Here is a 14678-nt window from a genome sequence, read left to right as displayed (position 1 = left end):
TAGTTCCACAAAGGTTCTTTTCAGGACTGGTATCAGTGGTATGGTAATAGGCTTGTACACGTGTAATATTCTTTCTTCCAAATATAGAAAGAATATTATACTTGACTGCTGCCCTTCTGCTGCAGTCTGCTAATCATTCACAACTCACTTGTTCCACAAAGCTCTTTATCAGGACTGGTAACTTGGTCTAGGGTGCTACAGTACATAGGGTTGAGTGAGGTACAGTCTGCTATTCTATAAGGACTGGTATCGGTCCACAATACATAGGGTTGAGGTGCACTACTGCTGACCGCTGCCCTATACTGCAGCAGTCCTTCATTGGTATAGGGACTGAGAGCTTTGTCACAGGGTCATTTAAAAAATGACAGGCAGAGGAAGAGGCAGGCCCTTCCGCAGGGGTGGTAGGGGTGCGTTCAATTACTTTAAAGGACGCACCAGACTTGGTTGAATGGCTCGCTCAGCTTTACTCTTCTGCACCCTCCTCATTAGGGATGAGCTTCGTGTTCAAGTCGAACGTACGTTCGACTCGAACATTGGCTGTTGGGCCGTTCGGCGAATTCCGAACGTTTGGGCCGTTCGTGTCAAAATTCGAGTGACGCGCGCGCGGACCACAATGCACTGCGGTGGCGCAGTGCATTGCTGCCCCATGATTGGCCAAGCATGCACTGTGACCCCGCATGCTTGGCCAATCGCAGCGCCGGCAGCGAGGAGAGCCATGATTGGCCACAGGCATCCTGCCTGTGGCCAATCATAGCTCAGGCTGTGTAGTGCACGCCCCACACTATATAAGGCCGCCTTTGAGGCGGCCTTGTGTAGTGTGTTACCTTGCATCTGAAGCAGTGGGTGTTCTGTGTACCTTCAACACAGTACACACCAATCGTTTTTGGCTGATTTCCTATCTTGCTGCTGTGTAGTGGTTGTTGTCTGTGCCCTGACTGCAGTATACACCACTATATTCACCTCACCTATATAGCTAGTGATCTAGCTTTAACCACTTAACAACTGCCCATTGCCGATTAACGGCTTCAGGGGGGTTGTTTAACTCTGAGAGGCCGTTAATTAACGGCCTCCCAGAATTCTGCTCTCGCGTGCCCCGAGGTGTGCGCACTCGAGAGCATCCGTGACCGCCGGGTCGCATCACGGATCACGGTAAACGGCCGCTCATAGCGGCCGTTTACCACGTGATTGCTCCGTCAAATGACGGAGTGATCACTTGGAAACAAACCGGCGTCATGTTATGACGCCTGTTCCTCCTCCCCTCTCTGTACCGATCGGTACAGCGGAGGGGAAAGAGATCGGTGTCAGCAGCGATGTGGGCTGCATCTGCAGTGCCCACATCGCTGCTCACCGAATTTAACCCCTCAATTCCCTGCCAATACTCTGCAATACCAGTGCATACTCTGCAGTACTCTGCCATTACTCTGCAGTACCCCGCCATTACTCTGCAGTGCAGTACCCTGCCATTACTCTGCAGTGCAGAACCCTGCCATTACTCTGCAGTACCCCCCATTACTCTGCAGTAACCCCCATTACTCTGCAGTACCCCCCAATACTCTGCAGTACCCGCCATTACTCTGCAGTACCCGCCATTACTCTGCAGTACCCCCAATACTCTGCAGTACCCTGCCATTACTCTGTAGTACCCCCCAATACTCTGCAGTACCCTGCTATTACTCTGTAGTACCCCGCCAATACCCCGCCAATACTCTGTAATACCCTGCCATAAATTGCCATACCCAGCCATACTCAGAGATACCCAGCCATACTCGGTGATACCCTGAAATACCCAGCCATAGACGCCCCCCACCCCTCACCGCCCTCCGGTGCTTCTACCAACTTGCCAGTAGGATCAAAGCCAGAATCTTTTTTTTATTTTTTATTTCAGGCTTCCCAGCCTAGAGGTGAGATGTGGGGTCATATTGACCCCCCAGATTTCACTGTAAAGAGGACCTGTCACCCCATATTCCTATTACAAGGGATGTTTACATTTCTTGTAATAGGAATAAAAGTGATCAAAAATATATTTTTGGGGAAAAAAATGTCAAACTAACATAAATAAAGTAAAATGAACAATAAAAAAATAAAATAAAAATTAAAGCGCCCATGTCCCCATGTGCTCGCATGTGCCACACATGTGAGGTATCGCCGAGAATGTTAGAGCGAGAGCAATAATTCTAGTCCTAGACCTCCTCTGCAACTCAAAACATGTAACCAGTAAAAAAAAAATTAAAGCGTCGCCTATGGGGATTTTTTAAGTAGCGACGTTTGGCGCCATTCCACGGGCATGTGCAATATTGAAGAGTGACATGTTTGATATCTATTTACTCAGCATAACTTCATCTTTCACTTTATGCAAACATTGGGCTAACAAGTGGTTAATAATAGAGCTTGCAGTCAGTAGTGTTAGGAGATAGTGCGTGATGTCTGCGTGCTCTGTACCCAGTACATACCGCTATAATATAGGGCAGGCCCCTACTTTCAAACATCCAACTTACAAACATCTCCTACTTGCAAACGCAAGGAGACAGCAGCAAGTGAGATGAAAAAAGATGGACGACAAAACAAATTATACAGGGGTGATAACCCTTCCCTATGTTTTCCAAAAAGCTTAAAGATAGTTTTTTTGACTGGAGCTACACTTTAAAAATGTACCGGTTGAAAATGACAAACAGATTCAACTTAACACAACAAACCTACACAGTCCCTGTCTTGTTTGCACCGCCTGTATACTGCTGTTCTGAGTATATAGGGCCTGGGGGCCACACGCATTTCCTTTTTTTAATATGGGTACGGGGCTCCCCTTAATATGCGTACAAGACCCAAATAGGCTGGTAATGGGCAGGGAGGGCTACCCATGCCATGTTTCTCAATGATTTTCAACCATATTGCAGGAACCAGATATAACATTAAAACCGCAAGCAGTTTTAAATGGTGTTATTTCCGTTTAATGTCATTTTGTGCAGGGACTGTTCTAAACACGGGAAACACGTGGCACTTCACAGGCATACTACAGACACCCCCCAGGCACCATATTTAAAGGAATATTTCACTTTTTTTTTCACTTTAATCGTCATTAAAATCAGTGCTCCCACCAAAACTGCAATTTTTAAAACTTTTTTTTGCAGTGACCCATGTCCCCTGAGGCAGGAGGCAGGTCCCCAAACCCTTTTTAGGACACTATCTTGCATATTAGCCGTTAAAACTAGCACTTTCCAATTCGAACATTCGAGTCCCATAGACTTCAATGGGGTTCTAACGTTCGTACCGAACGCGGGGGTCGTTCGCAAGTTCTGGTGCGAACCGAACCGGGGGGTGTTCGGCTCATCCCTACTCCTCATCCTCTCGATCTGCACCCTCTTCTTCACTCTCTGCTATGTGCACCCCCAAAGACACTACCACCAACAACACCACCACCACATACCTTTCGCTTGAGTCACAGGAATTATTTTCCGATCCATATCAAGAGGACATTTCTGATGCGCAGCCACTCTCATGCTGCTGATGTCAGTGCTCTCTATCACGGTGCTGCTGTCAGTGCTGTATATCACGGTGCTGGTGTGAGTGCTTTGTGTCACGCTGCTGATGTCAGTGCTCTCTATCACGGTGCTGCTGTCAGTGCTGTATATCACGGTGCTGGTGTGAGTGCTTTATGTCACGCTGCTGATGTCGGTGCTCTCTATCACGGTGCTGCTGTCAGTGCTGTATATCATGGTGCTGGTGTTAGTGCTTTATGTCGCGCTGCTGATGTCAGTGCTCTCTATCACGGTGCTGTTGTCAGATGACTCTATCACGGTGCAGGTGTCTTTGCTGTATGTCACGCTGCTGATGTCAGTGCTCTGTATCACGGTGCTGCTGTCAGATGACTCTATCATGGTGCAGGTGTCATTGCTGTATGTGACGCTGCTGGTGATCATCTCCTGCACCCTCTTCTTTGCCTACCCTGGTCCCTGACCTTCCCTCTCCTCCATTGCCTTCATGCGCTCCACAGTCCTGAATTGTCAGAACAATTTCCCATATAAAAAAAGAATGCTTGTAGTTGTCGATCCCAGATTCACCTCATACATGTGTTATGTCATTGGCCATGTGGTGAGACTATGTTTGCACAGCTAATAATTATTTTGTGGCTGCAAATTTGACCTATAGGTTTGCGAAGTTCGCCTCCCATTGAAGTCAATGGGGCCCGCCGCGAACGTTCCGGTTCGTGAACTATCGCCCGCGTTCGCGGTCCGCGTTCGCGAAACGTCCCGTCGGAAGTTCGTCCATCACTAATTATTATTATTATCAGTTATGTATTACTTTGTCTAGTCCCTATAGTTTAGTTAGTCTATCTATACTCCAAGCACATGCTATCGTTAATATCACAATACTATAACAATTAGCTATGAAACCAAATACACGGTCTAGGATCAATCAAATCTCATTTATTTCCCAAGGAAATAAGAAAGCTTGCATAAGGTATCAATAGAAGTTACAAGGGTACATAGCATACAATCAGAATACAATATAAGCAATACTTATCAGATCTTCGCAGCTAAGCCTCATGATGGAAGTGAGAGGCCGAACTCATTGTTGAAACCCTTTTTGATAAACACACCTCAGCCATACCACACCCCATTGCCCACCCTCCTTTGCCTGTGGACCAATCAGCGTCTCTGGGGCGTCTCCTCCCCCAGGCTAACCACCTCTGACAGTCCTGCCATAATTGGCCTCTGGGGGGCAGTGTCTGCCCATCAATTGCAACTGCTCCGACTGGGTTCCCATCTTGTGGTTCGATCTCGGACGCCCCTCCTGCTCATTATCTTTCTTTTGTCCTTACAGACAGTCCGGCGCCGTCATTGTTCTAAATGTCTTTGAAGCTCCGTGCACCCCAGGTGGGCTGAATAGAACTCAGTCCATGTATTTATAGACTTGGTTTGTGCACTGGTGCACAGTCATGTTGGAACAGGAAAGGGGCCATCCCCAAACTGTTCCCACAAAGTTGGGAACATGAAATTGTCCAAAATTTCTTGGTATGCTGATGCCTTAAGAGTTCCCTTCACTGGAACTAAGGAGCCAATCCCAACCCCTGAAAAACAACGCCACCCCATAATCCCCCCTCCACCAAATGATTTAGACCAGTACACAAAGCAAGCAGTTTGGGGTGGAGGAACTTGACTGGCCTGCCCTCAACACCATATAAGGCCTTCTCATCCAACATCAGTTCCTGACCTCACAAATCTGGAAGAATGGTCAAAGATTCCCATAGACACTCTCCTAAACCTTGTGGACAGCCTTACTAGAAGAGTTGAAGCTGTTAAAGCGGCAAAGGGTGGGCCAACTCAATATTGAACCCTACGGACTAAGACTGGGATGCCATTAAAGTTCATGTGCGTGTAAAGGCAGGTGCCCCAGTACTTTTGACTATATATATATATATATATATATATATATATATATATATATATATACGTTTGCGCTCATAAGTTTGCATACCTTGACAGAATTTATGATTTCTTGGCCATTTTGAATGATAGAATGATAACACAAAAACTTTTCTTTCATTCATGGTTAGTGTTTGGCTGAAGCCATTTATTATCAACCAACTGTGTTTACGCTTTTTAAATCATAATGACAACAGAAACTACCCAAATGACCCCGATCAAAAGTTTACATACCCTGGTGATTTTGGCCTGATAGCATGCACACAAGTTGACACAAAGGGGTTTGAATGGCCATTAAATGTAACCATCCTCACCTATGATCTGTTTGCTTGTAATTAGTGTGGGTGTATAAAAGGTCAATGAGTTTCTGGACTCTTGACAAACCCTTGCATCTTTCATCCAGTGCTGCACTGATGTTTCTGGATTCTGAGTCATGGAGAAAGCAAAAGAATTGTCAAAGGATCTTCAGGAAAAGGTAGCTTATCTGTATAAAACAGGAAAGGGATATAAAAAGACATCCAAGAAATTGTGAATGCCAATCAGCAGTGTTCAAACTCTAATCAAGAAGTGGAAAATGAGGGGTTCTGTTGAAACCAAACCACAGTCAGGTAGACCAACTAAAACTGCAGCCACAACTGCCAGGGAAATTGTTCGGGATGCAAAGAAAAACTTCAGGTGAAATACAGGACTCCCTGAAAACATGTGGTGTGGCTGTTTCAAGATGAACAATAAGGAGGCACTTGAAGAAAGATGGGCTGCATGGTCGAGTCGCCAGAAGAAAGCCATTACTACGCAAAGGCCACAAAGTATCGCACTTAAAATACGCCAAACAGCATAGAAACAAGCCTCAAGCCTCCTGGCACAAAGTCATTTGGAGTGATGAGACCCAAATTTAGCTTTTTGGCAACAACCTCTAGTCAAGAAGGCCTATGATGAAAGGTACACCATTCCTGAAACATGGAGGTGGATCGCTGATGTTTTGGGAATGTGTGAGCTACAAAGGCACAGAAAATTTGGTCAAAATTGATGGCAAGACGAATGCAGTATGTTATCAAAAAATACTGGGGGAACATTTGCATTCATCAACCAGAAAGCTGCGCATGGGACGTACTTGGACATTCCAACATGACAATGAACCAAAAACACAAGGCCAAGTCCATCTGTCATTGGCTACAACAGAATAAAGTGAAGGTTCTGGAGTGGCCATCTCAGTCTCCTGACCTCAATATCATTGAGCCACTCTGGGGAGATCTCAAACGTGCAATTCATTCAAGACAGCCCAAGAATTTACAGGAACTGGAGGCTTTTTGCCAAGAGGAATAGGCAGCTTTACCATCTGAGAAGATAAAGAGCCTCATCCACAAATACCACAAAAGTCTTAAAGGTGTAATTTATGTTAAAGGGGGCAATACACAGTATTAAGAACTGGGGTATGTAAACTTTTGATCAGAGTCATTTGTGTCGTTTCTGTTGCCATTATGATTTAAAAAGAGTAAACACAGTTGATTGACAATAAATGGCTTCAACCAAACACTAACCATGAGTGAAAGAAAAGTTTTTGTGTTATCATTCATATTCTCTGAAAAATGGCCAAGAAATCATAAATTCTGCCAGGGTATGTAAAATTCTGAGAACAACTGTATACACAAGCATGTGTGTTTGAGATTTGGGGAGCCCACCCTAAAGCAATAGGCTGCACATGCCTATGCCCGTGCCTTAGTAGCCACCCAACCATAACCTACCTGTCAGTAGGGATGAGCTTCGTGTTCGAGTCGAACGTACGTTCGACTCGAACATTGGCTGTTCGGCGAATTCCGAACGTTTGGGCCGTTCGCGTCAAAATTCGAGTGACGCGCGCGCGGACCACAATGCACTGCGGTGGCGCGGTGCATTGCTGCCCCATGATTGGCCAAGCATGCACTGTGACCCCGCATGCTTGGCCAATCGCAGCGCCGGCAGCGAGGAGAGCCATGATTGGCCACAGGCATCCTGCCTGTGGCCAATCATAGCTCAGGCTGTGTAGTGCACGCCCCACACTATATAAGGCCGCCTTTGAGGCGGCCTCGTGTAGTGTGTTACTTAGCATCTGAAGCAGTGGGTGTTCTGTGTACCTTCAACACAGTACACACCAATCGTTTTTGGCTGATTTCCTATCTTGCTGCTGTGTAGTGGTTGTTGTCTGTGCCCTGACTGCAGTATACACCACTATATTCACCTCACCTATATAGCTAGTGATCTAGCTTTAACCACTTAACAACTGCCCATTGCCGATTAACGGCTTCAGGGGGGTTGTTTAACTCTGAGAGGCAGTTAATTAACGGCCTCCCAGAATTCTGCTCTCGCGTGCGAGGTGTGCGCACTCGAGAGCATCCGTGACCGCCGGGTCGCATCACGGATCACGGTAAACGGCCGCTCATAGCGGCCGTTTACCACGTGATTGCTCCGTCAAATGATGGAGTGATCACTTGGAAACAAACCCGCGTCATGTTATGACGCCTGTTCCTCCCTCCCCTCTCTGTACCGATCGGTACAGCGGAGGGGAAAGAGATCGGTGTCAGCAGCGATGTGGGCTGCATCTGCAGTGCCCACATCGCTGCTCACCGAATTTAACCCCTCAATTCCCTGCCAATACTCTGCAATACCAGTGCATACTCTGCAGTACCCTGCCATTACTCTGCAGTACCCTGCCATTACTCTGCAGTGCAGTACCCTGCCATTACTCTGCAGTACCCCCCATTACTCTGCAGTAACCCCCATTACTCTGCAGTACCCCCCAATACTCTGCAGTACCCGCCATTACTCTGCAGTACCCGCCATTACTCTGCAGTACCCCCAATACTCTGCAGTACCCTGCCATTACTCTGCAGTGCAGTACCCTGCCATTACTCTGCAGTACCCGCCATTACTCTGCAGTACCCCCAATACTCTGCAGTACCCTGCCATTACTCTGTAGTACCCCCCAATACTCTGCAGTACCCTGCTATTACTCTGTAGTACCCCGCCAATACTCTGTAATACCCTGCCATAAATTGCCATACCCAGCCATACTCAGAGATACCCAGCCATACTCGGTGATACCCTGAAATACCCAGCCATAGACGCCCCCCACCCCTCACCGCCCTCCGGTGCTTCTACCAACTCGCCAGTACGATCAAAGCCAGAATCTTTTTTTTATTTTTTATTTCAGGCTTCCCAGCCTAGAGGTGAGATGTGGGGTCATATTGACCCCCCAGATTTCACTGTAAAGAGGACCTGTCACCCCATATTCCTATTACAAGGGATGTTTACATTTCTTGTAATAGGAATAAAAGTGATCAAAAATATATTTTTGGGGAAAAAAATGTCAAACTAACATAAATAAAGTAAAATGAACAATAAAAAAATAAAATAAAAATTAAAGCGCCCATGTCCCCATGTGCTCGCATGTGCCACACATGTGAGGTATCGCCGAGAATGTTAGAGCGAGAGCAATAATTCTAGTCCTAGACCTCCTCTGCAACTCAAAACATGTAACCAGTAAAAAAAAAAATTTAAGCGTCGCCTATGGGGATTTTTTAAGTAGCGACGTTTGGCGCCATTCCACGGGCATGTGCAATTTTGAAGAGTGACATGTTTGATATCTATTTACTCAGCATAACTTCATCTTTCACTTTATGCAAACATTGGGCTAACAAGTGGTTAATAATAGAGCTTGCAGTCAGTAGTGTTAGGAGATAGTGCGTGCTGTCTGCGTGCTCTGTACCCAGTACATACCGCTATAATATAGGGCAGGCCCCTACTTTCAAACATCCAACTTACAAACATCTCCTACTTGCAAACGCAAGGAGACAGCAGCAAGTGAGATGAAAAAAGATGGACGACAAAACAAATTATACAGGGGTGATAACCCTTCCCTATGTTTTCCAAAAAGCTTAAAGATAGTTTTTTTGACTGGAGCTACACTTTAAAAATGTACCGGTTGAAAATGACAAACAGATTCAACTTAACACAACAAACCTACACAGTCCCTTCTTGTTTGCACCGCCTGTATACTGCTGTTCTGAGTATATAGGGCCTGGGGGCCACACGCATTTCCTTTTTTTAATATGGGTACGGGGTTCCCCTTAATATGCGTACAAGACCCAAATAGGCTGGTAATGGGCAGGGAGGGCTACCCATGCCATGTTTCTCAATGATTTTCAACCATATTGCAGGAACCAGATATAACATTAAAACCGCAAGCAGTTTTAAATGGTGTTATTTCCGTTTAATGTCATTTTGTGCAGGGACTGTTCTAAACACGGGAAACACGTGGCACTTCACAGGCATACTACAGACACCCCGCAGGCACCATATTTAAAGGAATATTTCACTTTTTTTTTTTCACTTTAATCGTCATTAAAATCAGTGCTCCCGCCAAAACTGCAGTTTTTAAAACTTTTTTTTGCAGTGACCCATGTCCCCTGAGGCAGGAGGCAGGTCCCCAAACCCTTTTTAGGACACTATCTTGCATATTAGCCGTTAAAATTAGCACTTTCCAATTCGAACGTTCGAGTCCCATAGACTTCAATGGGGTTCTAATGTTCGTACCGAACGCGGGGGTCGTTCGCAAGTTCTGGTGCGAACCGAACCGGGGGTGTTCGGCTCATCCCTACCTGTCAGGAGGAGGTTGCAAGAAGCAGGGCCTATCCTGGTCATCTGTGCACTGCATTGGTTGCTATAATCACCTGCCGCCTGGTATCTACCAACCAGTGACGTCAGAGGCCACGACCGCCCCAGCAATCAGAGCGCTTAGCATTCGCACCTAGTCAATTAGCTCCACCTCCACCCACCCACGTCTTCAATATTCCATGTTCTTCAGCATGGCTCAGAGCCTGAGGGAAGGGAGCACGTCTGAACAGAGCTGTCTGTGCCTGAGTATGAGCTGAGCAGCTGTTCACAGTCCACCTGCAAAGCACCTGCCACTGCCTGAGGTGTTGCAGCTTGCCTGTCACTGTGTCCATGTTCTGGAGGCTCGGCATTGACCCTCACCCTGTCCATTCTGCCACCAGTGAGTTCCCCATAGCAGCATTGTCTGCAGGAGTCCGAATCTGAGTACTGTAAGCACACACATCACAAGTTGTATAAGACATGAGAGGCTGAGAGGGACTTGCCTTGCCCAGCCCTGATTAACCACTTCAGCCCCAGGAAGATTTGGCTGCTCAATGACCAGGCCATTTTTTGCGATTCGGCACTGCGTCACTTTAATGGACAATTACGCGGCCATTCGACGCTGTACCCAAACAAAATTGGTATCCTTTTTTCCCACAAATAGAGCTTTCTTTTGGTGGTATTTGATCACCTCTGCGCTTTTTATTTTTTTTCGCTATAAACAAAATAAATTTTGAAAAAAACACAATGGGGTTTTTTTTTTTTTTTTACAAAAGGCAAATCCACTTTGCACAACAAGTGCAAACTACAAGTGCAAAGTGCACTTGAAATTGGACTGAAAGAGCACTTGGAAGTGCAGTCACTGTAAATCTGAGGGGTATATCTGAAATGAGGGGAAGCTCTGCTGATTTTATTATCCAATCACGTGCAAGCTAAAATGCTGTTTTTTATTTTCCTTGCATGTCCCCCTCAGTTCTACAGCGACTGCACTTCCAAGTGCACTTTCAGTGAAATTTCAAGTGCACTGTGCACTTGCAGTTTGCACTTGTAGCGCAAAGTGGATTTGCCTTTAGTAAATAACCCCCAATATATTTTACTTTCTGCTATAATAAATATCCCAATTTAAAAAAAAAAAAAAAATCCCCCAGTTTAGCGCCAACAAACTAGGGATAGATTTATGGCATTTTTATTATTATTATTTTTTTTTACTAGCAAAGGCAGTGATTAGCGGGACTACGACATTGCGGCAGACACATTGGCACTTTTCACACATTTTTGGGACCAGTGACAATTATACAGCGATCAGTGCTAGAAAAATGCACTGATTACTGTATAAATGTCACTGGCAGTGAAGGGGTTAACACTAGTGGGTGATCAAGGGGTTAACTGTGTTCCCTCAGTGTGTTCTAACTGTGGGGGGGGGGGGTGGGACTAACTAGGAGAGATAACAGATTGGTGTTCATAATCAGTATGAACACATGATCTGTCTACTCTCTCCTGAGAGAACCGGGATCTGTGTGTTTACACACACAGATCCCGGTTCTTGCTCTGAGCGATCGAGGGTGCCAGGTGGTCATCGCACCTGCCGTGCACTCGCTTCGGCTCCAGCGGGGCGCCACGGGCGCACACACGTGCCTCCAGGGGTGCGTGCACCCCTAGTGACCAAAAGGAAAAGGGACGTAAGGTAATGTCGTTTTGCCCAGGGGAGTCAAACTGCCGCAGTAAAACTGCAGTGGCTGGTCCGGAAGCGGTTAATCACCAGGCCATTTTTTGGGATACGGCACTGCGTTAATTTAAAGCGGTTTGGTACCTAAAAATGAAACTTCATCTTATTAAAATCACCATATTAAATACTTACCTAAATGAACCCTGAAAAAAAAAATTATTCTTTACTTACCTTTTATTTCAGATGTTTCTGCTGACTTCCGGGTTGTCCTCCCGTGGGAGTAGGCATGGTTATCGTCCTCGCAATGGTCCCTGGGAAATTTCTAAGCTATTTCCCAAGAATCCATGGGGGGACAATGAAATTGCGAAATCTCGCGAGATTTCGTTAGGACGCCGGTCACGTGACGAGGGCGTGCCCGAATTTGCCATTTTTAAAGTGGGCAGGCAGCTGTATCTGCCATTACCACTATTGCACACTGAGCATGTGCGAGATGGAGCGGAGCATGCTGGGAGCCGAGCGTCATCGATACACAGGAAGTAAATGCCTGTGGGCTTCAGACGCCCACACTTAAAATGGAAAACGGCAGAGCACTTTTTTAAAAGTCATCCCGAGGAAAAGAATCGTTGCGCCGGGGGTCAAAAAAACGCCGGACGTGGATGCTAAGCGAAGGTAGCAGTCGCCCACCTGTAACACAGGTAAGAAAAAAAAAAAAAAGAGCGGAATCCCGCTTTAACTAACAATTGTGCAATTGTGCAAAGCTGTACCCAAACTAAATTGATGTCCTTGTTTTCCCACAAATATAACTTTCTTTTGGTGGCATTTGATCACCTCTTTTTTATATTTTGCGCTATAAACAAAAAAAGACAGACAATTTTGAAAAAAAAAACATATTTTTCACTTTTTGCTATAATAAATTTTCAACATTTAAAAAAAAAAAAAAAAACACATTTCTTTATCAGTTTAGGCCAATATGTATTCTGGTACATATTTTTGGTTAAAAAAATTAGCAATAAGCGAATATTGATTGGTTTGCACAAAAGACCCGTGCAATAGGGCAGCATACGTAGAGTTCAGCCTTATGAGCTCCTATCTGACTTGTCTGTCTTAACAATTGTAGAACTTGCATTTATATACCTTTTTACAAGCCGTATCATAGCCATCTCTCCTAGATATGATTGGTTGCTAAAATCTACATCAATGTAACTATCCATAAATCTGACACCTGTTCTACAACCAGACAAACTTATTCATTCCCAGAATTCCTATATGTTAATTAAAGTGATTTATAACTGGTTTTGTCCAATTAAAAACACCTGCGTAGAGACAATATGGCACCCAGATGCATTAAGTCAAACCCTCCTGGTCATGATAAGACTTCAAGGATAACAGAATTACGACTTTGGGAGAATGAACTTTCAATAACCCCACCAAATTTGTTATGTCATAATGTTTGTCACTATACAATTCTATATGTATATATATATATATATATATATATATATATATATATATATATATATATATATATATATATATATATATATATATATATATATACACATACACATACATCAGTTTTATCCCATTCAATGCATTTTAACAGTTTTAATGAGGGCTCAAGCAGACCTCTGTGTGACCCTGTCAAACTTAACTAATGTACTGTATATACATTTTCCATATTCCACATAATTATTTCTAAACCACCTGTATAAGCTGTTCTTATCTTATCTATGTGATGCATTTAAAGGACTTAAAACAATTCTGTATAACTTGAATATATTCTAACGAACTTTCACCCAGTAAAAATGTCAGCATGAAGCAGAGAGGTCATCTAAAGTTCAACATTTAAAAAATGAAGACTTTCAATATCTATGGAAAACATAGTACATATTGGTTAATATGAAATTCTACTACAGCCTCTACAAAACAGGGAATAGATTTATGGCATTTTTAATCTGATTTATTGATAAATTTATTGCTAGTTATTATGATATAAAATAATGAATGTGGGGGCTTTTTGGTGGGCATGATTTTTTTTTTTGGGGGGGAGACAGCAAAAAAAAAAGTGACAGGTGTTCTAATCCCTTTCCACTTTTTCCAAAACTAAAATAAAGTTTCGCCTTAAGTGCTCATACACATAGGATGTTTTTACAGCTGTTGTTAGGAGCGTCTGACTTTTTTTTTTAACTGCCTCTAAATGCCCCTCCATGTTAGCCTATGTGTCCATGCACACATAAACTGTCAGAGGCATTTGGAGTCATAAGCGTTTAGGGACAGTAGAAAAAAAAGGACAGCCTGGGCGTCCAGAAGCAGAGGCCGTTGAGCTGTAAAAACGAAAAACGCCTCTAAATGCTATTAAATGCTGCTAAACACTGTAACAAGCTGTTAGCCACGTTTAGTCGTATTTGGCGTTTTTAGGCGTTTTTACATTATAGGTAGTGTTTTTATGGAAAAAAAGCCAAATAAAAGCTAATGCGAATGGGAAAATAAGCTGATAAACGCTATTCAAAAACGTGGCTAACAGCGTGTTTTTAATGCTACTTTTTCCTGAGGATTTAGTTGTACTTTAACTACTTCATGCTCGCGGTATAGTGAAATGATGGATGCATGGGAGCACTCTCATTCTGAGAGGATGTCATATGACATCCTCCTATTCTTGCCACACCTACGGGGGCACATGGCTGTGGTGCGTTGTGTCCTATGGCGTAGGCTCTTTATCATGTTGATCACTGATCAGCTGTGTCCAGTCACAGCTGATCACAGAGTAAACAGGAAATGCCAATTATCGGCATTCCTCTCCTCACGCTGACAGTGTGTGAAGAGAGGAGAGCCAGTAAGTGGCATTCAGCAGCGGGACATCTGCACTGACAGGGCACTGATGATCAGTGCAGCCCCATCAGTGCTGCTCTTTAGTGCCCACCAGTGCTGCCAATCAGTGCCCATCATTGATGCCTGTCAGTGCC

This window comes from Lithobates pipiens, unplaced genomic scaffold (assembly GCF_037356315.1).
Source record: "Lithobates pipiens isolate NorthernLeopardFrog02 unplaced genomic scaffold, aLitPip1_a1.2 Scaffold_18, whole genome shotgun sequence".
Lineage (NCBI taxonomy): Eukaryota > Metazoa > Chordata > Amphibia > Anura > Ranidae > Lithobates > Lithobates pipiens.
Note: the sequence above shows the minus strand (reverse complement) of the source record.